Source organism: Cervus canadensis, chromosome 7 (assembly GCF_019320065.1).
Source record: "Cervus canadensis isolate Bull #8, Minnesota chromosome 7, ASM1932006v1, whole genome shotgun sequence".
Classification (NCBI taxonomy): domain Eukaryota; kingdom Metazoa; phylum Chordata; class Mammalia; order Artiodactyla; family Cervidae; genus Cervus; species Cervus canadensis.
In genome coordinates, this window is record NC_057392.1 from 68,795,577 (window position 1) to 68,823,096 (window position 27,520).

General features: G+C 36.3%; 1 protein-coding gene across 6 annotated transcripts in view; it reads right to left on the bottom strand.

Annotated features, from left to right (window-relative positions):
- Positions 1-27,520, bottom strand: part of NLGN1 (neuroligin 1) — an 895,563-nt gene that overhangs the window by 711,362 nt on the left and 156,681 nt on the right. For 2 of the 6 annotated variants that reach the window (XM_043473707.1, XM_043473705.1), the window contains exon 1: positions 17,171-17,779. The exons of the other annotated variants lie outside the window; for them this stretch is intronic. The gene's annotated coding sequence lies outside the window, so the exon portion shown is untranslated. Of the gene's footprint in view, positions 1-17,170; positions 17,780-27,520 lie in introns of those variants that run through there. 6 annotated transcript variants of the gene reach the window in all.

Consider the following 27,520-nt stretch of genomic DNA (forward strand, 5'->3'; position numbering starts at 1 on the left):
TCCTGAAGAAGTGCTGGTCTGGCAGTGAGGCTGCCCTGACTTTGTGTTATTGAAAAGGAGATTGTGAAAACTATATAGGGCAGTGGGAGATTTGCTTCAAGCCTGGTGTTCCTTTAGCTCTGAACAATTCATCACAGATGGCAATAAGGAGATAAACGTCTTTCTTCAAGAATATCTCAGTCTGTGTTAATTCGCATACCTTCACTGTGAAAGCATATTAACATACAAAAGTCAGGCTTAGACCACCCCATTTCTGTGCCAGGACTCCAGCATCTGTTGAAGATCTAGCTACACAAACTCATTTCTGTTGAGTAATGTAATGCTCATTCTTGCACAGAATTGTGCTGGGCCGCAATTAGGTCTTTTCTGATCACATTTTGGTCTTAAACAACTAGGTCTTTCCTGGTCACATTCTGGTGTTAAAATGCAGCATTTCTGACAACTAAAGTAGAGAACCTGTGGTGAGATTTAAAAGGCTTCAACACCATTTTATACAGCCTAATCTTCAATAGTGATTGCTAAATATTCTTTGCACACTTACACGCTCATCAATAATAAAAAAGTACTTGTTTGGTTCCTAACAAAGTAACTCTCATTTTCATGCTCACAAATACTTAACTGTGTTAAAAGGGCTGCTGTCTCCCACCAATGTGCTACTTTAACACAAATTGTCGAGGATGAGAATTCTGCATGCCATGGTAAGTTTTCAAATTCTAATGTTTAGCTTTTGAGGTTACAAAAACATCCCATTATACATGGGCTGACCTGTACAGAGAATTATAGTATGGACCCTAAATAGTTTTCAGAGGTCACTGTTATAATAACAACAGTTGCCCAAGTGCAGTGTACAACTATAGCTAGTTTAAATAACTGAAAATTTAAACGTGTGTGTGTTAGTTGCTCACTCATGTCCAACTCCTTGCGACCACATGGACTGTGTAGCCAGCCAGGCTCCTCTGTCCATGGGATTCTCCAAGCAAGAATACTGGAGTAGGTAGCCATTCCTTTCTCCAGGGGACCTTCCTGACCCAGGAAAGGAACCCGGGTCTCCTGCATTGTAGGCAGATTCTTTACTGCCTGAGCCACCAGAGAAGCCGTGTGTGTGTGTGTGTGTGTGTGTGTGTGTATCAAAATATAGACTCTCAAATTTGCTGTTAGGAAATTGTTCCTATTTATTGGCGTTTCCTTGGTATATGCCAAACCCTTAGCTTTTAAACCTTTACACCTCACTTACAACAACCCTATAAACTGGGTTCAACAGTTATTCCCTTTTTACTCACAAGGTATTGAGACTTAAAGAGGTTAAGTGCCTTGGCCCTGGTTCTCAGCTAATCAATAGCAGATCCAGGAGTCCACTGGCATCTAATTTAAAGGCCATCCTCTTGATCATTGCACTAGATACAGTCTCTAACTTCACAATTAACACTTTTTAAAAAATTGATCCTAGTGCCTTTAAAATTGAATTGTAAAAGTGTTTTATGTTCCTTCAGAAGATAGACTCTAGGTAAATTCTCTGACAATTTCATAGAAACAGAAATTTAAATGCTTACCCTGCTCTTATTGGAACTTTGGATTTTGTTACCTTTTTTTTTATGACTTTTTAAAAAATTATTTAACCACAGGATAATCACTTTACAGTACTGTGCTGGGTCACAGTACTCATCACTCATCAACATGAATGGGTCACAGGCAGACATGTGTTCCTCCCATCCTGAACCCCACTCCCGCTTTCCTCCTCACCCTATCCCTATGGGTTGTCCCAGAGCACTGGCTTTCGGTGCCCTGCTTCATGCATTCACTTGTACTGGCCGTCTATTTTACATATGGTAATGTACATGTTTCAATGCTAGTGTCTCAAATCATCCCACCCCTGCCTTCTCCCACTGAGTCCAAAAATCTGTTCTTTACATCTCTGTCTCCTTGGCTGCTCCGCATATAGTATTGTTATTACTGTCTTTCTAAATTCCATACATATGAGCTAATATACAGTATTTTTCTTTCTCTTTCTGACTTACTTCATTCTGTATAATATGCTCCAGTTTCATCCACCTCATTAGAACTGATTCAAATGTGTTCTTTTTTATAACTGAGTAATATTCCATTGTGTATATGAACCACAACTTCCTTATCCATTCACCTGCCGATGGACCTCAAAGTTGCTTTCATTGTAAATATTGTAAATAGCTATTGTAAATAGCACTGCAATGAACATTGGGGTAGATGTGTCTCTTTCAATTCTGGTTTCCTCAGGATGTATACCCAGCAGTGGGAATATTGGGTCATATGGCAGTTCTATTCCCAGTTTTTTAAGGACTCTCAGCACTGTTCTCCACAGTGGCTGGATCGGTTTGCAAGATTTTGTTACCTTTTTTCCCCACCTTTTTTAACTTTACACTGAATGGGTGTTCACATGCATTTATACAAGATCATTTTTAAATAATGATGAGTAACCAAAAAAAGCCCAACTCTATAATAGCACAAATGTCCATTAACAGATATTGATAGATGAACTATGATATATTCACAAATTAAAATTCTACACTTCAGTGAAAATAAAGAACATAGACCTAAATATCAAATGAATAAATCTTAAAATTTTTGAACAAAGATTAGGTACAGTAAAATGTTATTTAAATAAAGCTTAAAATATGTGAAACAAAACTACACATTATTCACAGATGGATGAATATGTAATAACACATGATTTATCATCCATGGGTAAGAAGGGTATGAAATTATTTCTAGTGATTAGCTAATGCTATTAATTGATTAATTGGAACTATGAATGATAACCTGTGATGGGGTCTTAAAAGACCACAATTAACTATAGCAAGTTCTAAAAATCTAAGATTTGATCATGTTGGGTGACATGTATACACACACATGTGAATACACACGTGTGTGCACACACACCTTTGTTGAGGAATTCTCTGCAATTTTCTGCATGTTTGAAGCATTTCATAATAATAAATATTGATTATACATTAAAATAATGAGGTCAGAAAATCCTTATTCAGCAGTCCAGGCAAGTAGATGAACTTATCAATCCACACTGAACTACTTTCCTCTGACTTTTTAGTAGGTGAAGATACTAGCTCACAAATTCCTCTGTTATTCCTCTTTGGGTTAAGGCATGTGCAATTCCAAAGGGACTGCAAAAATAAAACAAAATAAAATAACAAAAATAACAAAACAAAATAAATAACATTTAAACAAAACATCAAAAATGGGAATATATTATCTCCTGTATTAATTTATCCTAACACCTGGTCCATTAACTAGTTTGTTCCTGAGTGACCCGGATCAGAGATGATGCTAGAAAGAATATAGAGAAATTTCTAGGACATTAAATATTCACAGTGGGTGGACACATTCATCCAATTCTTTCTTTACTCAACAAACTTTTATTGGGTATGTATGATATGTATGCTATTGTGCTAAATCTAATTGAAAAGAAATGTCACATTAAAAATGGCTCTACTGCAGGTTGGAATGTTACATGTGTTCAGTAAATATATGATTACAGGGAGTTGGAACCCAGGAAGGTGTCTCCAACTTCTAACTTTACTTAGCCTATTATGTCTTATTTTTAATATTACCTATATATTTTCTATCTTACTTTGTTTTTACTGATTGTTTTCATTTACTCAATCCAACCCCTCTTACTGAATTTTTTATTTGGGGCAAGAATTTTGTGTTATTTTTATATCCATTATAACATCTCTGTGAAAATCCTTTACCAAGTGTAGGCATAGGTTGCAGATGATCTGGACTGACCACACACGGATTACCAACGCTGCTTAAAGTTTAACCAATGCTATACAACCAATGGTTGGTATTCACCACAGTTATATGCCATAAAGTCACTGCAAACACTGAATTGGGAAATATGGATCCATCGTTCAAAAAGAAATGAATCTATGTGTGTGTGTGTGTGTGTGTGTCTGTGTGTATATGTGTATATATGGGCTTCCCTCATAGCTCAGTTGGTAAAGAATCTGCCTGCGATATAGGAGACCCCAGTTCAATTCCTGGGTAGAGAAGATCCGCTGGAGAAAGGATAGGCTATCCACTCCAGTATTCTTGGGCTTCCCTTGTGGCTTAGCTGGTAAAGGATCTGCCTGCAATGCAGGAGACCTGGGTTTGATCCCTGGGTTGGGAAGATCCCCTGGAGAAGGGAAAGGCTACCCACTCCAATATTCTGGCCTGGAGAATTCCATGGATTATGCAGTCCATGGGGTCACAAAGAGTCAGACACGACTGAGTGACTTTCACATCACACTTCACACATATATATACTTATATACATATTTCGCATTGCCATGAATGAATTCATCCTGGTAGATTCTATTTTCTTTATTTTACAAAAGAGAAAACAAAACTCAGAAGTGTTTAGTGACTTGTCTGAAGGCACTTCACTAATGGGCTTCCCAGGTGGCTCAGTGGGCAAAGAATCCCCCTGTAATGCAGGAGATGTGGGTTTGATCCCTGGGTCAGGAAGATCCCCTGGAGGAGGGCATGGCAACCCACTCCAGTATTCTTGCCTTGAGAATTCCAGGGATAGAGGAGCCTGGTAGGCTACAGTCCATACAGTTGCACAGAGTCAGACACGACTAAAGCAACTGAGCATGCACACACCTCATCAACAGATGTCAGAGTTGGGATTCAAATCCCCTCTACCTGACCCCAGAGCTGGAGCTTCTTTCTACAGTCTCCATGCTCTGTTCATCTCTGTGTGGGAGCTGAAGCAAGAAGTCAGATCATCACCTTGCTCGATCTCAGCAGGAAGTGTGCTCATGAGGTGACTTACATTTTTGCTGCTTTGCTCATGTCTGTGAATGACTGCAGAAGCACCATGAGTATTGACTTTGGGATTAAAAAAAAATTTAGTGAACAGGCAAAACTGTAATACAGATCCTGGAATAATGAAGACTGACTGTATTAACTAAAGAAAAATAATGTTTTGTATCTATGAATCTATAAGTTATTGTGAGGTCAGAACATATTAGCCTTGTAACAGCACTTAGTAATAATAATGGGATTTAAGAGTTGCATTTCATAATAACAATGTCATAAAATTTCATTTAGTAACACCTGGTTTCAGTGGAGTGTGGCAGTTTTTAAAGGCCAAGCCTGGCCATGCAACTGAAATGTGCTTGTGGGAAGAGCTCACTGCAAGAGAACCTGACCATCAGCAGACCGTGGGCTTCCTATACCAAGATGCTTCACATTCACACTGGTGGTGGTTCAAGACCTTGAAACAAGGGGTATCCCATGAGACCCAGGAGTGGAAGAACAAAGATGCCTGAGTCTGAGTTTCCAGGCCCCATTCAGTGCATACCCTTCTCTTGCTATTGCTCTATTTGCCTGTAATAAAGCTGCCCAATGAGCATAAACTATTTGAGTCCTGTGAGTCCATTCATTAACTGACCACTTAATGTAAGTAATGTGCAATTAATTCACATAGTGAGTAATTAAAAATGAAATGAATAAACAAATGTATGCAATCAGAAAAAAAATGTTAGGCTTTAAAAGAAGAGACAGGTCTACTTCGAGTTAGTGGAAGAGGACAGAGTTCGTCAATCAAGAGGAATATGAGCTCAGCCTCAAAGAATCAGACCAACACTGATGGTCACAGAAGGAATTCTGCGTAGAGGGCACATTCTAGAAACAGTGGAAAATATATGTAGTGAATAGTGTGGTGCTCAACCTACCCGAGGGCAGCTCATATTTCAAGGCAAGAAGTCCACAGCAGTGCAGAAACGTCTGCTCTTCCTCTCTCAACGCAGACCCACTCAGAGGGGCCATTCCAGCCCCCAAGCTTCCTATGGAAAGGGGCCAAGGGAGAGGCTGGTAGTGATTCCCTGGTTCCCCCCACCCAGGTGTTTTTCCCAGTGGCAAGCCCAAATAAACTTTTAACAAGCAAATCTTCATCTCAGAGTCTCTTTTATTTTTTTTTTTTTTCTCATGAGAAACCTGACCTGCGACAGAAAGGAAAAAGAAGGAGCCACATTTGAGAAGGGCACAGTTTGGTCTGGCCAGAACACAGAGTAAATGAGCTTGAGCACTGGATGACTGGAAAGGCAGGCTACAGCCAAGTCAAGCAAGCTCTTCATTAACAGGCTAAAGAGTTTGGATTTTATTCACTGGCTGATGAAAAGCCATTAAATAGACTTAGGAGGGGAAAAGTATTATCAAACATATTCACCAGAAAATTAAACTGGCAGTACTGTAGAGCAGAAATCCCCAAAGTCATGGGTTTATACCCCACCACAAGAGGACCAGAGGAGAGAAGGGAAGTAAATCGCTGAACTTCTATGCATTGTAATTTTTTATAAAGCAAAAAGAGAACAAAACTAAGCTTGCTAATATGTATGTATGGTTTCATACCAGTGACGTCACATGGTTGTATGTTGCATACAGCACTTGAGATGTTCTTGGGAAGGTGATGGTTCTATACTGTAGTGGATTTGCCAGGAGTGGCCTTTTGTTGTTGTTACTGTTCCTTTTCAATGTTTGGTGATGTATTAGAGTTAATACCACTGGATAAGCAGATTTACACATTTTTCATCATATTTTAGTTAATATAAATCTCACAAAATTGACTAATAAATTAAGTTTTCCCCACAGGATAAATACAGTTTAAAAGAAAGTACTAGTAATAGAATATGGATGAGAAATGAGCAGAAATGAAACTTCTCCTAGTTCTAGCATACACTCTTCCTCAGCTATACTGCAAGACTGAAAATAATAACTACCTAATCATATATAATAACAAGCAGAAAAAATATTTGAAAACATGGAGACGATAACTTTGAAATGGAAATACAGATACATTTTAGCAGCTCTGAACTGTGCCTTAAGAATCTCTACAATTTTAGATATTAATAAATAATGGAAAGAAGCTATCGTTTTTAAGATATTAAAAAAAACCTGACCTTTTCTCATTATTTAATGTCTGTTTTTGTGTATGTTTTGCAATCTGATCATAGAAATATTTATGGAGGAGTATAAATATATGTACTATGCTTAGTCACTCAGTCGTGTTTGACTCTTTGCAACCCCATGAACTATAGACCACTAGACTCCTCTGTCCATGGGGATTCTCCAGGCAAGAATACTAGTGTGGGTTGCCACTTCCTCCTTCAGGGGATCTTCCCAACCCAGGGATTGAATCCAGGTCTTCAGCATTGCAGACGGATTCTTTACCATCTGAGCCACCAGGGAAGCCATAAATATATATTTCATACTTTTTATGATTTGGTTATCAAAAACAGAGTAGTATATGACACAAACGTGTGGAAATCTTTACCTCAGTAAACGAACTGGTGGGGAAGAAACCAGAAACAGTTTTATTTTCATGTTTTATACATCAGTTTGAAGCATAGTTGCTGCTGCTGCTGCTGCTGCTGCTGCTAAGTCGCTTCAGTCGTGTCCGACCCTGTGCGACCCCGTAGACGGCAGCCCACCAGGCTCCCCCGTCCCTGGGATTCTCCAGGCAAGAACACTGGAGTGGGTCGCCATTTCCTTCTCCAATGCATGAAAGGAAAAGTGAAAGTGACGTCACTTAGTCGTGTCTGACTCTTAGCAACCCCATGGACTGCAGCCTACCAGGCTGCTCCATCCATGGGATTTTCCAGGCAAGAGTACTGGAGTGGGGTGCCATTGCCTTCTCCGGAAGTATAGTTAAATATATCTAAGTTTATGTGAAAATGACATCAAAACCAGCTAATATTAGAGATCACAGCTACCTGCCAAGCTGTCTCAAGCACTTTACATTAGTCCTCACAACAAACTTATAATCCAACTATTCTTATTTGAAAGGAGGAAAATGAGACATTATATGGCAAGATAACTTTCTCAAGACCACAGAGCTTAAAAGAGAGAGAGAGAGACAAGACTCCCTGCCTCTTAAATAATATGCCCTGTGTATGATGCATGACATTTTGCTCCTGAATGAGACTAACTCAATAAAGTCGTGTGCTCAATTTGAGGGTTTTTAGAAAAGAAAAACACCCCGGACACCAACAGGAGGGAAATATGAGGTTAAGCATAATTTGGAGCAGATGGCATGGTACTGAAAGTTTTTCCAGCAATGTTCCATAACATAAGGCAAAGAGTAAATGACAGAAGTTAGGACTGGGGATAAGCAAGGTATGAATGATAGAATTTCAAGGAGCAAAGGTTATAAGAATTGGTCATTTTAACAGATTAACTAAATCTAGGGAAGAAAGCAAGCAGTACCAGAAAGGCACAAGGAGAAAAAAGTAAGACAGGACTGGAACCAAAAGTCACATAGATGGGAATATCAAAGTTCAAGATTAGTCATGTGGAAGTTCAAGTGCTATCATAGCCCATGTTGTGACCATACCAACATGTAGCTATGGAGAACAAATGTCCTGACAAGTATATTCCACAATGATCATCAATTAATTAATAACTTCATTAATGCCAGCACCAACTACCATGAGTTAAAGAGAATTATCATCTCTGTGTAACAGATAATTAAACTGAAGATCAGAAACACAAAGCCTCTGAAACATTTTTCAATTAAAAAAAAAAAGAACACAGTTCTATGAATGTAGGGAATTTCAACAAATAGAAAGAGATAAAGCAGAAGAATTTAAAGGGCAGGCAGGTCTCTGTGGGTTCTCAGTTTACAGCCCACTCTACCTTCCCTTCACAGAACATGTAAGCAGGGTTCTACTTGTTTTCTCTCTCCTTGGGCTACTTCCACTCTGAATGAACTTCTCCAATGATGTAAGCAAACAGTAGAGAAAACAGAATGGTAGGAGAAAAGGCAAACTAAAATTTGACAGTAATAAGAGAAAAAATTTACCAACAAAATATTTTAAAGAATAGCAAGGAAAAAATTATAAGTATATTCCAGATATTATACCTGGTAGCAAACTACCTTAGTGAAAATAAAATTCTAATAAAAGCAAACAAACAAAGAACATCATTGAGAGTCCCGGTCAGTGAATTCAATCCAACTTGTTTACCAAGATTCTTCCTTGCTGGGGAATACTCTTCCCGTTAGATTTTGCCTGGAGGGACTCCAACTAGGATCCCGCAAGGCCATTTGAACTAACAAGATTCAAATATCTGTTCAGATCCTCCCAGATACAGAAACACTCCCTCTCTGCAACTCTCAAAGCATTTGTTGCCTTTTTCCTTCAGGAACCTTTAGTACATTTTACTGCAGTGATTTGTAAACTCAGATTCTCTATTCATTGTTATTACATCATTTAGTGCCAGCACTGGGAAGGCCAGCAAGAAGGAGATGGTGACGACACTCACAGAGACTGAAGTTCAATGGGGAAGACAAACTTTATGTAAATCAATCACACAGGTGACGGTTTAGTTATAAATGCTTTGCGAAGAAGGATAATTCTCTGAGGGGAGAGTTAATGCGTCTTTAGTGAAAAGGATGACTGTCCTGAAGAAGTAATCTGTAAACTGGGTTCTGAAAGTTGAGTGGAAGTGGACAGGGGACAAATACTGTCAGTGGCAAGAGAAGACCCAAACACTGTGAAGCCTGGGCCTCTCTGTGAACAGAGTTAAGTGTGACTTCAGAGAAGGGTGAGGCATCAAGCCAAAAAAATTCGGGATGTGAGATCTCACCCCAAGTATGATGAGAATAATTATAATCACAAAAATAACAATCAGGTTAACCTTAATATTTGAGAAGAGAGGCTTTTGAACCGTTGATTTGAAAGCAACCATCCCCAGAACAATTAATTACATTGTAAGTCATTAGAAAATATCTCTTGAATGACTAACCCATTCATTCTACATATTATTTTTCTTTCATTAACCCTACCCTCAGATTTTCTTTATTCAACTGTGATATGTGACCTCTGTGAAGGCATTATCTTAATTACACTTGGCAGCAAAAGGAAATAAAACAGAGAAGAGGTGAAGATAAATAGAAGTACAATGAAAATTCCTCATCATGCAGAGGTGTGGAGGCATGTTTCTATAGACTGGTGACTAATTTTGTTACCATGTGGCAAAAAAGTGAGATCTGAAGATGCCATAACAGCCTTCTGACAGCAGAAAGAAAAAGAGATCAAAGTGATAGCATTTCCTTCTGCATTCTATAACTGAATATTTCTAAGACCATCATTACAACAAATGGCTAAACGTTACTGAGTTTCTCCTTTATTTTGTTTTGGGGATGCAAGCAAAACAATCCATTTAACATTTGACTATATAAAATAAGTTTTACTTTCTGTTTACTCTGAACCTACTCTCAGAATCTCTAAATAGTAATTGCTGTTTTAGAATCTACAGAAGAGGGTTAACTTTCAAATGTGCAAGGACGTGAAGAGGATTTGAAGGGCAGCAACGGTAAAACAGAATGTTTAAAAATGAAAGCATAGGCAACTGTTTTAATGTATACGTCAAATACCACAGGACGCATATTTAAAACCAATTGGTGTGACTCTCTCAGAAGAAAATGAATAATCACTCAAGAGCTCAAGAGGTAGAGTGGATTACTTCCCTTGATATTGAACTGAAGCTTTTGTCTGTAAAGGGCTACTTTGGGGTTGCAAGTCATCGTGTCCAGAAGCAACGTAAGTGTGCCTGCCAGAATCTTTAGCGTGAAGACAGTACAACCCAAGAGCAGGGCTACCTTCTCAGGTCACTGTTTAAGTCTATTCCTGTTTCTGGTGAGTTGTGCCTGGGAAGAGCGGAGAACCGCCACTCCCGGTGCCCTGCTGAACTGAAGTCCTCTTTAAAAATCCTGTGCGGCCAGACGATGGCTACGACGTTGGCAGAGGCGGCGCCAGGGTGAGTCAATCGTGACCCCTTGCAGGATGATTAGCAGAGAGGGGGTAGTTAAACCCTTATACCCATTCAGTCTGAGGCTTCTGCAGGAATTGGCAAATACTATAGTTACCATTGTTTAAGGAGTAACTGTCTGCTAAGAACTGGACTGAGACCACCAACTCCTTTCATGTAAGGTACCAGACAACAATAAAGGTTCTGTCACTCCTGATTCGGCTTAGAGCTCAGACTTTGCCCCAAAGTGACAGACGATTATACTTGCAATCTTCTTCAGATATTCACATCTTTGATTTCCTTTCATATTACAGTTCTATTAATACCAACAATAAAAATTCAAAGCAATACTCTATCCATGTGTCATTTGTATAACAAAACATCAATCACAAGAATTTAATATACACAGAAGTTTAAGTGAATTCACCATTTAAATAAAATTGAACAATAGGAAATTTGTAACTATAAATTTTTAAAAAACTGAAAAAAGAATTAATGACCAAAATGCCAAACATGATTATATTTTAGATCTTACTGTCCATGTTTTAAGTGTTTGAATTAGTGCTTCCAAAGTTCCTTGAGATATCACATTTTCTACACAGCAGAAAATAACTCTAATATTCATTTTGGTAAATTATAACCTCAAATAATCCTATTATACTTGTGAGTCCTGATAAAATAATTTATCACAATAAATAAACTACATAAAGATTTCACTGAAAAGTTTCAATTCTTATTTGTTTTTAATTAAAATTCAATCTTTTCAATATATTTCTACTTTTGGAATTTTGCACATATTTTTAAAATATATATCAATTAAAAGTAACAACTGACTTAGGTTAAGAAAAATTAAAAGCAAAAGAGAAGAGATCAGGTATTAAGCAAGAGGTTACATATTTAGCTGTTAATATGCAAGACTAGGATGAGGTTTTTTTAGTCATTCAGCAATATTTGTCAGTTGCTAGTAATATGTCAGACACTGTTCTGAGTGTTGGGGGGAAACACACAGCTTTGAAAAGCCAGACAATACTCCCTGCCATTATAGAGGTTATATAAGCTATACCGCTGTATTATTGCAGCATGTAAAATGTATTACTCATATATTAAATAATTCCTCAGATTTATTACTAAAGACCACAGCTTTAAATAACAGAAACTTTTGGCAACAATCTCATAGCAACATATGCATTAGAATACTTGGCCCAGTTAAAGAGGTAAAGACACTAACTGACTTTTTTTTTTACCCATAAGAAAAAGGATAGATAACAATGTCACATGTGTGTAAAGTTTTGGACAGCTAAGTAATATAGATTTAAATTAAAAATGACAGCTGCAGTGACTTGAAACTTGAAACATAATGGTTACTGAAGTGAACCTTTACTCCTTGTAGCCTTATGGTTAACTATTAGATGGCTGAGTATGATTTTCAGGTGTTAATACTGACAACTGTTTGTCAATGTGATATGTGGTAATCACTGTTTTTCTGGTCAGTGCTGTCATAAGGGGAATGGTGGTCCTATGGGAAAAATTTATACTAACAATAATTCCAAGTTAGTTTTTATCAAGTCAGTATTCATTGATTTAATGAGTGACCATGTTAAATTTCCAAGCGTGGAGTATTCCATATGAAAGTCTGCACCATAACTATTTAAAAAAAGACAAGAAGATTTTTCACTTTGAAATGTTACAGCTAACCTCTTTTTTTCTTCTCAAAGACTCAATATTCACTGGGTATTTCAAAGAGGAAAAACCTACTGTTACACATAGGTAATGCCAAAGGTGTGTATAAGAATAAGTTAGTCTATCGAACAGATGTTGCCAAAAAGACAGTTGTTGAAAAGCATATATAAGACCTTCATGCTATTGCCTGACAGTGTTCCTCTTTCCAGAAGTTCCTACATTAAATACAGATGAAATGTAAGCAAACCACATTCTAAGGAAACATTTGCCCAGTATTCTGTCTCCTCTCCAACCTCTGCCCAGATATAAAATGCCACCACCAAATAAATAAATGGGCAAACAGATAAATAACTTCTAAATTTTATTTCTAAATGCCCAAAATTAAACAGAACTATAGGTGCAGGTAAATATATGAGCACTCCTTACTGAAACACCACCTCCAGCACACCCAAAGGGATGGCATGGATTCTGACTGGTAGATTAGGCAGGCATATATGGTAATTAGGAAAACTGACTACAGAAAAGTGAAAGGCTACTGTGTGGCTACTGAAAGACTACTGTGTCTGAAGGGAACTGGTACAGAACATGCCTGGATATAGTTAACATATTAAACCAAAATTGTCATAGAAAACTGAAAACTCTGAAATAGTGTATATTCTTTGACTTCATAAGGCAGAGCCAAGCACATCAACTTAAAGCAGGTCTGAGATGTCAACTGTGTTTAGTAGGTCTAGTCTCAAAGTCTGGAACTTCCTTTCTTGTCATGTATCCTGTGGTTTTTGATTTTACATCTGCAGTAGTAACTTAACTTGCATTTGTTTCAAAATGAATTTCATGCTCAACTTGTTTTTCTTAATTAAACTTTCTTTAGCAGTCCCTAATATGTGTATTATTAAAACTCATTAGTCCTATTCACGCTTGCCTGTCAGTTTTTGGCTACACATTCATATATTGAAGTGCTCGGCTGCTATATGTAGGAAGAAAATTAAATAATAAATATGGGGATTGAACGTTTTATGAGTGTCAAGATGAAAGAGTGCCTGCAAGGCCCATAAGGTTTCACACAAAAGAGGCATTACTGCTAAAGCTAACATGCTGACACATCTCTCATCTATAAAGTCTGCAGTAATGGCAGTAGTAAAGCGTTTCGCCATTGACTAGAATTTCTCTAACATGCAACGGAAACAGGCACAGAAGAGATTATATTGACTGTTACAAAAAGAATTCATATAAAATCCTCCAAAAGTTTAATGTCTGAAAATTTCAAATGCCTGGAGTGATTTATTAGTTTTCCTTAACTTCAGTTAAACTTGAGTTGGCAATCTCTCTCTTTCACATGTTTGCTACCATATAGGTGTTTTTTGTGGGGGTGGGGGACAGAAATAGTTCATATCCTTCTATAGTAAGAGAGTGATGGTGACATTGTCAATGTGATGTCATTAATAACAAAGGAAAAGTAATCAAACCTGTTAGTATTAAGAAATTATTCTTAGGAACAGTTGAGAATGTTGCTATCCCACAAGATTAAGAGGTTAGCTACTTCCAAATGTTTTAAATTATCTTTCAAAAGGCATTTAAAAGGAAACCCTAGATTTATCATGAGTCTTCTAGATGTTAATTTTTCAAAGATTTTCTGGGCTTTGCAAATTTGAAATATTAAAAACTGAAGTTTTAAACTAACTATAAGTTTTAAGTTTTGTTTTTAGCATTTCTGACAAAGCAAAAGAAACAGAAGACTTGCATTTTGAGATGCCATGTGTTAAATTTCAACAAATCATTAAAAAAGGATTGCCCTTTTCATTTTGCTTTCAATTAAGAGTGTGGAGCAATTTCCTTTAGAAAAAAAAAAATCGATTGATGTAGAATAACATTTAACTGTATTTAAATAGCTCAAAATCGTGAAACAAATCTGCAGCAAATGTATTACCACCCCCTGAATGTTAGACCCGCTAGAACACATGGAAGGGTTCTAGGGACAGGTGCAGCAAAGCTCCAGTGAAGCAACATGAGTTATTCCATGGTGATAAGCTTTGGGGAATCCAAAGCTATTTCTCATCACACACATTAGAAACCATGCTTGCCACTTTCGGGGCTAATTGAGAGTTTCTATTTCTTTACCCCAAACTATCACATTTCTGGTACTCTGTAGCAAAATTGGGACAGATGATCAAGGCCACCATGTTCTTTTTAATAGTTCTTTTTAATAAAAAAAATATATATATATTATTTGAATAAAGTAGAGCTAATGTAACCAAGTGAACTCTTCAGATTTTTTAATAGTTCTTAGAATAATTCACTCTATTAACAGAGAACATTTACGTAACTGGGTAAATTGCTCTTCATTTACTGGTTACAGCTTTTAAATTATTTTTGGGGTGTGCAGTTTTATTTATTTTTATTCCTATTATTATTAACTTTCCAAAGTGGATCTACCACCTACAAAGTTTACCTAAGTTTTATGTAGGAACTGCTTATAGGAACCACAGAGTGGGTCAAAGTTTTCACCTTTTCATCTTCACTGCCAAAAGAAAATGGAACAAGGGGCCACAAAGTATTGATTATTCTTGCCAGAGGAAAATATTGTTCAGTCATGACAAAGGCACTTTAAGCTAACTCTTCTGGCTTTCACACCATTGTGCATGCCATGACCACTGGGTCAGTTGTTATAAAAGATGTAAATTAACTTTTACAAGGATTTCCTTTTTCCTTTTTCATATATCATATTCTCCATCTACTTTTATAGTATCAACATTATATTCTCTACTAGTCTATAAAGAGGAATTCTAATCCATCTCCCATTTGCCTTCGTGATTTATTTACTATTATATTTTGCTATTTGCTAGCTGTCTGTTTTAACTTAGATTTTTTAAAAGATGTTAATATTAGTGGACAATGTAGCTATGATCAGTGGCTAGAATGTACTAAAACACAGAATATCCATTCCTCTAGCTCATGGTGCACAAAAACCATGACCTAGAGCTGTGTTTAATAAAAAAAAAAAGGCAAACCCAGCCTCTGAGATATCTTAAAACTAACACATTTGCAGGAACTATTTCTTGCTATTTTTATAATCTCTAGAAAAACTTAAAGTCTGCAGAAATAAGTAGTAACTTTTCCACTGCAGAATCCTTGGAGACAAGAGTTTCATTTTTTGCCATTTAATCTTAAAAAGGAAAAAGGAATGGCATTGATCTTGTTTCAGAATTTAGACTTAAGAAACACATATATACATACAAATCCAAGAAGAAAGTTTGGTGAGGCTCCTCTTTTAATACCAGAATGTCTGATGTATCTGGAATTCTTGAAGTACTAGGATGATGAGTGTTTTAGATGACATTGAAGAGTTGCCTTTCAGTGAGTTCACCATGAAGAGGTTTTAATGCTAAAACCATAAAGGTATATGGTAGCTACATATATTTCATAGTCTATAAACAGACCCCTGAAAAAATATTTGATGCTCTTCTTTAAAATAATAACATATAGAAAATACATTATTTTATGTTTTAACAATTATCTATCTCCATTTTAGTCTAATGCAGCTGAATGACTGAGGTTTAAAATTTAACGAAATGGCCTTAAATAGGAAAAGCCAACTAAAATTCTGAAGGTGTAAGGAGCCTATGAAGGCAGGCGAGTGCCTTAACTTATTTAACATATCTACATACATATTTAAATCCGTTCTCTCTACGTAATTGTTCTGAACCTATGCGGACTCCAAAATTGTTTCAGAATAATATGCTTTTCTGGATTTCAAAGCAACTTTTAGTTTCCTTAGTCATTAATAGTCACTCACTGGAGTGATTATTTTTAGTTATATCTGCTGAAATTGATTTCCCTTCTGTAAATAAAGATGAGCTTTTGTTGAGAGCAATGAAATAATATTTTAAATTAAAAAAAAAAAAATCTCTGAATTCAGCAGCAAGAAAACGTCTGGAAACGCGCGCGCACCGCTCAATTGGAAAGAAAAGCCAGTAAGTGGCGAGGCAGCCAGGGCAGGCATGCACTGGAAATGCAGCCGGTTGCCTGGCGCACTTGCCAGCCTGGGCCCTCGGCAGAAAGGCTGCAACGCCTTCCTGGACTGGTCCAACTAGAAGAAAAGTTACCTTGGACTGTATTATGCAAAGTCGTACAAGTGAATTACAAGACCTGTGTGGCCGGTCACCCACTCATACGGTCTCCATCCGATGCAGTGACCCTGTAACCCTTTAGTGTTCGGCGGGGAGGAGGGAGAGGCGGGAAGGGGAAGGATGGAAGGGGAAGGGAGAAGAGACAATATGAAAGCGGCCAATCCCCCTGCAAAATTCCCCTAGAAGCCAAGACATTTGCCAAACCCACGGCAGAGACAGCAGCGGTTTCTACTTGGGCTTTCCCCCTCCACATGCAGGTTTTCCAAGGCATCACTGCCTCCTCTCTTTAAGTATCAGTAGGAGAAAGCACTAGATCCAAGAGGGATCTCTCGACTGAGAGATTTTCAAGGCAAAGTTCAGAGCTTAGAGGGCTGCTCGGCTTTCCCACCGACGCCACAAAACGCGGTTTTTAAGCTCGATCTAGGTAGCTCCCTAGCGATCTACCGGAGATGTGCGAGGTGGTTCACATCCCCCCACTTCACTCCCCATTTCACAGGCACCGCGTCCGCAGCACCTTCCGCGCAGCGGCACACAGACCCAGACAGCCCCCTCCCAATAAAAGACCCCAAACTTACCCTCAGTAAGACAAATCCACAGAGGGAGCCCCCTCATCTTTCCCCAGTCCCCTTCCAATAATTCAAGGAGACAGTTTCTACAACACTTCGCCGTCAAATTCAAGCTGAATTGCTCAAAGTATTTACCAGTTCCTAGACGCTTATTTTGGAATCTTGAGCACCCGGTAATTCTTGTTTGACAATTCAAGATGCTTCCTTTATTTTTTTTTTTTTTTCTTCTCTAAGCAGCCGCAACCCCAGTTTTGCGCCCCCCCCCCTTTTTTTTTATTCACCCACGGACACTTCCAAAACGTGTCGATTGATCCTTTTTTCTCTCCAGCTGCAAGCACGATCCAGAATCCTTGGGACCCAAAGCCACCTCCATGTAAATCCGAGCATCAGGCAAGAAATACAAATGATCAAACAACGTTACTTCTTTCAGCTGCAATCAGATAATCCTACTAATCCAATAGATTTATCTCGATTGGAAATTGACCTCAAAAATGAATCCCTGGTGCTGATGTCCAGTAGAGCGATTTCGTAGCCTTGTTCGGATGACCAAACGAACTGTGGATTCTTTCTTTCTAAAATGTTTTTGGATTCTGGGTGCACAGCTAGCAAAAAAATGCCGAGGACCCTGGTTTTCCCCTAATATAGGTTTCCACTCCAAATCAGTGCAGGATGAAAAATGGTACAAAGATACCCCTAGTGGCTTGAGGTGATATTGCAGGGATCTAATTTTCTTTTTTCTTTTTTTTGAAATCCCTTCTCCTCACCTTTCTTCCCCCCTCCCCTCTCCCCCATGTAGATAACTGGCTGCTATAGTAGTGAAACAAGAAGGCTGACCGTAGATTAACATGAATAGTATGTGACTACTTGAAAAAATCGTCTGATCTTTCTTCTTTGTTTTACTTTAAAGACTGAATCTGTGCTTCTGTCTCCTCAGTATTCCATCTTTTTCCTACAGAATTTTTCCCAGTGGCATAGAGTAGCTAAAAGGCCAATTTGGGGCAGCCAGTGATTTCAAAGCAAATGTATATGCTTCCTGAATAACTACAGGTATCAAAAGAAGCCTCAGTGTGCCTGAGATATGCTGGGTTTTTTGGGGGGAACCTAACATTTTTTTCCTTTAAAGGAGCATATACATATATTTGTATATACACACATATATTTGTATATATTTGCATTTATGGCAGGTTTTAGAGGAAAAAAAAACAATGCAATGAATTTCAGGGTTCCATTTGGTAAGCAATCTCTCTTAAACTTTACTGTGCCTACCAATAACCTCACGATCTTTTAAAAATGAGGATTCTGATCTAATAGGAACAGGCAATGGATGAAATTTGCCTTCACAGCTAGTCTTCCGACCACACTCTGATTTATCAAGGGCCCAGTAAACTCAGGAAGCTTAATTCACCTTCCTGCTTGTGGGTGTAGTAGCTGCAAGGACTCCAAGATTTTCTTTCCTAATTGACTAAATAATTAAACCTTTTCAAGTGTAAGAGCTAGTAAAGAGTCAAGAGATCTTACTTCTACCACTGGTTTTGTTATTAATTGGCTATGTGACTTTGAGCAGTCACTTTTGACCCAGGGTTAATTTATCTATTAAAAATTAAAGAGTAAACTCAAATAAATTAACAGGTATACTTGTTCCTGGATGGAAGACTTGACTGTAATTTAATCTATAAAATTAAAGTAATTATTATTGAAAGTCCATGTAGTTTTTCAAAGAACTTGAAAAGTTAATTCTACAGTGTGTTTGCAAGAGGAAAGGGTCAAAACTTGTCAATACAATTTTGAAGAACAAGGTATGGGGAATTTCTGTATTGACTATTAACGTTTAATATACAATGACAGTAACTGAGGCAATGTAACTTTGGTTCAGAGACAGAAGTTAGTCCAGGAAAATAGAATACAGGACTTAGTAATATATCCCCACATTTATGGAAACTTGATAAATACCAGGTGGCATTAGAGGGAAATATGGAAAAATGAATTATTCAGACAGTAAATTAGGCATATGAAAAAAATGTATGTACATCACAAAAGTCAAAGCATAGACTGAGAGGATATATTTGCTATGCAATGTTTGGTTACATAATCAAAGAAGGATTAGTATCCAAGTACATAAAGAATTCTCATAAATCTATAAAGATAAAAATATTATTTAAAAAATGAGCCGATAAATGAATAATTGACAGAAGAGGATTCTCAATGTTCAATAAACATCTGAAAAAAGTATTGCATTTCCCTAGTTACTACAGAAATGCAAGTTAAAATGATGAAGTGTCATTTCACAAGTAGGAAATTGGCAAAATTTTGTTAAGTCCAGCAATAAGAAAAATTTATGAGGATGTAGAGAAACCATGAAGAACAGGTGATAGTACAACTTCAGATAGAAGTTTAGCAATAAAAATTCTTCCATCCCCAACTCCAATCTCTCCACTCATGCATTTTTTTTCTGCGTCTCTATGCACGTACAGAAAATAGCCACTACAGAATTACTTGAAAGAGAAAAAAAGAAAAGAAACTTTGGATATATAAGTAAACAAGGAATTTATAGAATATTCACATATTGTAATATCACATGCAGTAAAAAAGAAAAATGAATGCACTGTAGCTACTTGAGTTAGCATGACTGCATTCAGAAATGCAATGTGGAGCAGCAACAACAAAAGCAGGGTGCAGAAAGAAAACTGTGGGTTGATACATTTATATATCAAGTTTGAAAACATTATTATGTCTATGATTATAATATTTATTTTTGAGCATATGCATACGTAGCAAAAGTATATAAACATGCATGACAATGATAAGCTTGAAATTCACGGTATACTTTATCTTTGGAAAGAACCAAAGTTAATGAAATTGGAAAGACATCATGGAGAGCTTAAACCCAGTGTTCAGTGCTTTCTTTCTCAAACTGAATCTGAAGTACACAATGTTTATAGAATTACGTTATAAATTGATTGTATGTCTGAACCATTTCCTTAAAATGAAATATTTAAATTAGATGACTTCTATGAACCCTTATAGTTCTGGAAAAATTTCTATTTACAAAAGTATAAGTAGAAGTGAAAAAAATAGTATGGAGTTCAGAATTTCAGAATCTACTGTCTGCACAGAAGTCTATACAGATTTTTTAAATATATGTAGCATTTTTAAAAAATCTATAGCACTTCGTATTTCTAAAAACTGGAAATGTATAGATCCTATTTCTTTCTAGAAGGGATATACAAATTTTCAGCTAGCAAGCAAGAATCATCACCTAAATAAGAAAAAATGTGGTTGAAATAGGGGGGAAAAGTAATGTTCCCCTTTTTTGTGGGGAGTGGTATTTTCCTTTGATCTTACATATAGCAATAACACCTCTGAAATTGTGAAACAGGCAATCAATCGATCATGTTCAGTTCTGACAGTTAACTGGAAACCACCAAATATAGAGTAGCCCTAAGTCAAAAAGCAAGAAGAAAATCCTTCCAGAACTTAAAAAACCCACATGTGAATTCAAGGAAGGAGGCTTTGTTAATGCGAAATATGAGAAATGGAAATCTCATTTTCAAGGCATTATTTTTCATAATTCATGGAAAATAGGAGAGGATACCAAGGAGAGTCCAATCTTAGAAGTAAAATAAGCTACATCCGTAGTTAATATTCTCAACTCATACTGAACTCAGAAAAAAAAGTCTGGAAAAATCAACAACAGACCGTCAACCATTCAGAACAGTGTTCCTGAGCAATAAACAAAGCAGCTTTGTTATAAAGAAAGAGTGAAAGGACAATTTAATTTCCTTTGAGAATGGAATATACAGGGCAGAAGAAGTAGATATATTTCTGAAATTTGGAGAGGTTGACATATTCTTTCAGTAACCACTTATTGAATACCTCTTGCATGCTGGGCACAGTACAATGCATATCACACAAGAATTGACTTTAATACAAACAACTACCACAGTCCCTGAATTTGCTCCTGATGATTGATGCGTTGACTGTAAATGGTTAACAGTTATTCTGAATTGATAATTAACCACGCATACTGAAGAGATACAGATATTAATATAAAACTGAAGTTTCATTTTCAGTGTGTTTAAGTGCACACTTTTTGATGGGTTGAAAGCCATGCAGGTAACAAAGTAAAGGAAGGAGAAGGATGAGAATAAAACATGAATAAAACTCACTTCTTTCCCTGATGATTTCCTTTACACAGATGATAGAAAATTACTTACTCTTTATATTCTTCATAGTACAAATGGTCAGTGAATGAATGACTTAATAGACCAGAGTGAAACTAGTTGACAAGTACATGAAGAAAACAAATTTATTCTCTACCTTGGATGGGCTCTCTCTTCAGAGAATTAAATAGAAAAGTAAAAAATTACTATGACAAACAATAATGGGAAATGAAGGGCCAAGAATGGCAAACGAGTGCCAACTGGAATATGGGATTCCAATTTGATTATGTCACTAAAATTTCAGCTGTGCTAAAACCAAGGGTAGATATGATTATACATCCTATTTCAATTTCTGCAATATAAACAAAAAAAATGATTAATACCAAATGGGTCATGTAAAGAAATGACACAGTTCTACTAAATAATAGGTGAGAAAGTATTGTTGCTTTTAATACAAGAATCATTATGAAAACAGAATTGTGATTTTTTTCAATAATTGATATAGGAGAACACTTTTATGATGAGGTCAAATTCATCAAGTTCTGTCTGATAGTAAACATTTTAGGATGTCATGAAAGATTGGTCTATGTTTGAAAAAAATCTTATATTGTAAAAGAGATTTCAAAAGCAAGTCTTCGGGAAAAAATACTCCACCACCATCTTTAGAACTCCCCTGATGTAATTTCATTTTAAGTGCTCCAGTCTTGAATCTAAATGAATGGCAATTGGGAATTATGAAAGGCATAAAGATAAAAAGTGTTGCAATATTTCAAGTCCTAACTACTGCAAAGGTGGCTGTTTATGAAGAGGTTCTTTCTACTGGGAATAGTCTGTTCACACAATCCTGCTTAATTAGAAAAGACAACTTAAAACACTTGACTGATACTGAATATTTCAGGTATGTATTGGGAGAACATATCTGCTCCAATGCTAAATTTACCAGATGCATCTTTTAGATTTCTTGGTTGGAAGACCTGTAATGGAAACCAAGGAAGGAATGATCAAGACTAGATATTTTAGGATGACTGTTACATAGAGAAACAGGGCTTCTTCATCAAAGCTGGTTTGAGATAATGAAACACATGTTCAAAGCTCAGGGGCTTAAGTCAGAAATGCATCCAAAATTTCAAAACAAACATATCATTTGGAATTACTAAAAATTTCCAAATATCTGTGTTATTATGCTAATAATTAAGAATTTGTTTCTTTTTGAAGGAGCTCTTTTAAAAAAAAAAACCTATAATTGATATTTAGGCTTCCCTGGTGGCTCAGCAGTAAAGGATCCACCAGGAATTCAGGAGACATGGGTTCAATCCCTGGGTCAGGAAGATTCCCCTGGAAAAGGAAATGGCAACTCACTCCAGCATTCTTGCCTGGGAAATCCCATAGAGAGAGAAGCCTGGCAGGCTACAGATCACGGAGCGGCAAAAGAGTTCAACACAACTGAGCGACCAAACAACAACAAACAATTGATATTTATATTTAATTGGCACAATTATTCTCTACTTAACAATACATTTTCCAGTTCAAAGATTTCAGCTGTCACTAGCTCAATACATTATTTTTTTATGGAGTATCTGATTTATTTAAAATTGTAAATTTTTATATATTTGTAAGATTGAATACTATGTATGCTGATCCTCTCATAATCACCATAGTAGTAGTTTAGCTGCACTAGACTCCATCATATCATGATTAATTTTAGTACACTGCAGTGTAGTCTAGAATGTATCTTATAAGCGTTAAAAGTATTCCTTAAGCATGCCTTTAGTACCAAATAAATAAAACCAGGAAATCATCCTATTGTAAATCATCCATTAAAGTTTATTGTATAATATTAGCTTATTTGAGTCTATGTTTCCAGTATGTGTAAAATGTATTGTAAAAGTTGACCTAATTATGGAAAAGTCACATGAAAATTAATGTTCTGTCAATGTATGACAAAAACCACTACAATATTGTAAAGTAATTAGCCTCCAACTAATAAAAATAAATGAAAAAAAAAGAAATAATGTTCTATAGTTCAAGCTGGTAAAGAAAAAATTTAATTCTATCCCAATGGCATCACCATCTCATTGACTTCACAGACACGGGTTGGTTATTCTTTCTTCTCTAAATAGGATTTTATGCTAATCACACAATTAAAAGTAAACACAAGCCTGGATTTTCATCATTGTTCAATTAGTGATCTAATGAGCATCATCTACCTGTCCCAAAATATTTAGGGAACATTAAATAAAACATTAAATAAAGGAGACCTTTAAATTACATCTTAAAAGGAAATGGATATTCTCTCTTGGTGTGTGTGTCTGTGTGCTTCTGTGTGTCTCTCTTTCTTTCTCTCCCTCTCTCTCTGTCTCTATCTGTCCCTCCCGCTCAGAATCCGTGAGCACATAAATCTGCCTCTTTAGTTAATTTTTGATTACTTACATCAAATTAGAAATTACGTCGCGAATGTTTCAAAAAGATGAGTTTTTCTAAAATCACATGTATTCAGAGTTAGAGCTTATTTTTTAATAGTATGTGAATAAAATCATTTCTGATACCTGGAAACAAACAATAAAATGATGCAATCAAATAGAATGATAAAACCACATTACATCCAATGTATAAGAAGTTGTTCAACCATTTAACCATCCATTATAAAAATCATGACCTTCAGCTTAAGCACTTTGCTTTTTCTCTAAAAATTTCCCAACCCTCCCTAGAGATAAGCAAACTTATAAATGTTTTGTTATTTTAAAAATTAAATCTTAAAATTAAATCTTGGCCTCTATTTCTAAGTTTACTAGAAGAAAGGGAGAGAAAGAAAGAGAAAGAATAGCTTTTAAAAAGTAGTTGCTTAAGTAGATTATGCAGAGAAGATAACATCAAAAAAGTTCAAAGCAAAATTTCTTATAAATCACAAAGTTAATAGACTATAAGGTAGTTAGTTTTGGAAAACAGAAAGTTTACCTATCAGACAATGAAGCAAGTATAATTCTTGGCTATCTGTAATACATTAAACCAATTCATAATTCATATCCTCAGGATTCACAAGTCTGATAAAGATGTAGAAAACATTTTAAAGCTGAAATTAATTTTACCAGGATTCAAACAAATCATTAAAACAAGTAGAGTACATTTGAACTGTGACCCAAAGAACTACAATTTTATAGTCCTTGCATAGACTCCAAAAATCTCCTTTTGCTAAATAGAAAAAACCCAAGAAGACAAATGACTGATGTAACTAAGGTCACACTGCATGCAGTCTATGGCATAGATAGATGAGAATCCATTGCACCATGCCACCTCAGACTTGTTGCTGTTTACCTTTGGTTGCTTATATTAATGTATCATCGTTCCTAAACCAAACTGTAAAAATTATAATCAACAAACAAACCAAGGAAGCATAACATTAAATGTAGTTAACATAGTAAGTAGAACAATGGTCCTCCAAAGATGCCCACATCCTAAACTCTGTAATCTGTGAATGTGTTAAATGTATGTGACATATGGGATTGTAAGTATGATTAAGGATCTTGAGATAGGCCTGATGCATTCAAAGGGTCCTTATAAGAAGGAGGCAGAAGAGTCAGAGATGTAATAACAGAAACAGAGATCATAGGGAGATAAACTGAGAGAGCTGAAGATGGTACACCGTTGGCTTAAAAACTGGAGGAAAAGGCCAAAAGCCAAAGAGTGCAGGTGGCCTCTAGAAGTACAAAAGGCAAAGAAGTGGATTCCTCTCTAGAGCCTCTAAAAGAGCACGGTGCTTGTCAAGACACTTTAGATGATTTCCTGAACTACAAATTAATACATTTTTGTAGTTTAAGTCACCAAATTTTAAGGTAACTTGTTACAGCAGCAATAGAAAGATAATGCAATTAATTAAAAAATTAAAAGTATTATGAGAATAATCAATGCTATCCAATAGAAACATAAACTGTACAATATATGCTATTTTATACTTGCTAACATACATTTTTAAAAAAGAAGTAGAATCAGGTGCAATTGAATTCAATAATTTATTTTATTTAGCTCAGTATATTTTAAACAATATCATTTCAACATGTAACACTAGCAAAAATGATTGAGATATTTTGTAATTTTTCATACAAAGTATCCAAAATCTAATCTTGGACATGGAGGTGTCCAATTTCATTTCAAGAGTTCACTAACTACATATACAAATTAAAAGAAAAAATTAATATATTATTTTATAGATGATTTTTATATTCTCTTATATAAGAATCTAGATTAAGAATCATAATGGAATCAAAAGAAATCAGGATAATTGTGTGGCTGATTTTCTTATAGTTTTGTGCTTGAGAAGTGTATTTAAAAAGAAAAACTAGGAAAGGAAGAACAACAAAATAAGGTTAAAGAAAAATGTGATTACCTAATGACACTAATGACACTCAGATATGCAGATGACAGCATCCTTATGGCAGAAAGTGAAAGTGAAAGAGGACAGTGAAAAAGTTGGCTTAAAGCTCAACATTCAGAAAACTAAGATCATGGCATCCGGTCCCATCACTTCATGGGAAATAGATGGGGAGACAGTGAAAACAGTGTCAGACTTTATTTTTGGGGGCTCCAAAATCATGGCAGATGGTGACTGCAGCCATGAAATTAGGACGCTTACTCCTTGGAAGGAAAGCTATGACCAACCTAGATAGCATATTAAAAAGCAGAGACATTACTTTGCCAACAAAGGTTCGTCTGATCAAGGCTACGGTTTTTCCAGTGGTCATGTATGGATGTGAGAGTTGGACTGTGAGGAAAGCTGAGCGCTGAAAAATTGATGCTTTTGAACTATGGTGTTGGAGAAGACTCTTGAGAGGCCCTTGGGCTGCAAGGAGATCCAACCAGTCCATCCTAAAGGAGATCAGTCCTGGGTGTTCACTGGAAGGACTGATGCTGAAGTTGAAACTCCAATACTTTGGCCACCTGATGTGAAGAGTTGACTCATTGGAAAAGACCCTGATGCTGGGAGGGATTGGGGGCAGGAGGAGAAGGGGACGACAGAGGATGAGATGGCTAGATGCCATCACTGACTCGATGGACATGAGTCTGAGTAAACTCCAGGAGTTAGTGATGGACAGGGATGCCTGGCGTGCTATGGTTCATGGGGTCACAAAGAGTTGGACACGACTGAACAACTGAACTGAACTGAACTGAATGACACTAAGGCATCTGATGTTTCTGAAAAATGCTAAGGATAACAGAAAAGAAATTTCTGATATTTTGACAGCAAAAAGATAACCAAGGATAGAATAAGAATGACATTGCTTAGGGCCAACTAGGTAATATGAACAAATGACCAAGAGAAAAGCAAAGCATTAAACTCTAGCTTCCAGTTTCTCCAGAGAAGAACGATGTTCAAATTAGAAAAAGAATATGATGGTGAGGAAATGGTAAGAAACACTGGGTAATTTAAATTAGTTTTAAGATTCCAAGTCTAAATTGGTTACCTAATAGGATACTAAAATTACTTGAAGATGTATTCTTGAGCTAGTATCTATTATCTTTGAGTCACCATGGAAAAACATCAGGAAAATTTTTAACTGTCCTATTTTTCAAACAGAATTCCAGAAACTGAGGTTTACTATTCTTTACATTAACTGAAATTCTAGAACCCACATTCACGTGTGCTAAGTGTATGTCAAATCACAATAAAACTTTTTATTAGAGCTACTGGCATGACAGATCCAAAATGTGGCTTCATTTGTTTATCTTGACCCCACCCAAAGACTTTTATAAGAATCACTCATAATTTTTTGCTGCATGAAATTAAGTATGAACTGAATGATGGAGTAGTTCAGTAGATCCTTTGAAAGTTGAACAATCATTCTTCTGTAGCATCCAGTGAATGTTCTTTGATGTTTTGCTCTCTTTTCCCTTTTCTTGAGGATTAAAGTTTCCATAAAGGATTTGTTTGTAACCAGGACTGTCCATGAAGCAAAATTTGTCTAATGATGGGTATGAATGAGAAGCTCTGGTAGGAGCCTTCCCTTGATCATAGACTTTTAAAGACAGAATATCTAAAATGATCAACTGTTTTTAGAAACATGCTTTCCAATAATACTTTTTCCAACTATTTATTCATCAAAAGCCTGATTTAAATTATGTAAATATCAAATTTCAAATTAAATTTTAAGTTTACTTAATCAAATTTAACATGTAGTATCTTGCTCTGTCTTCTACTGCAATTGTT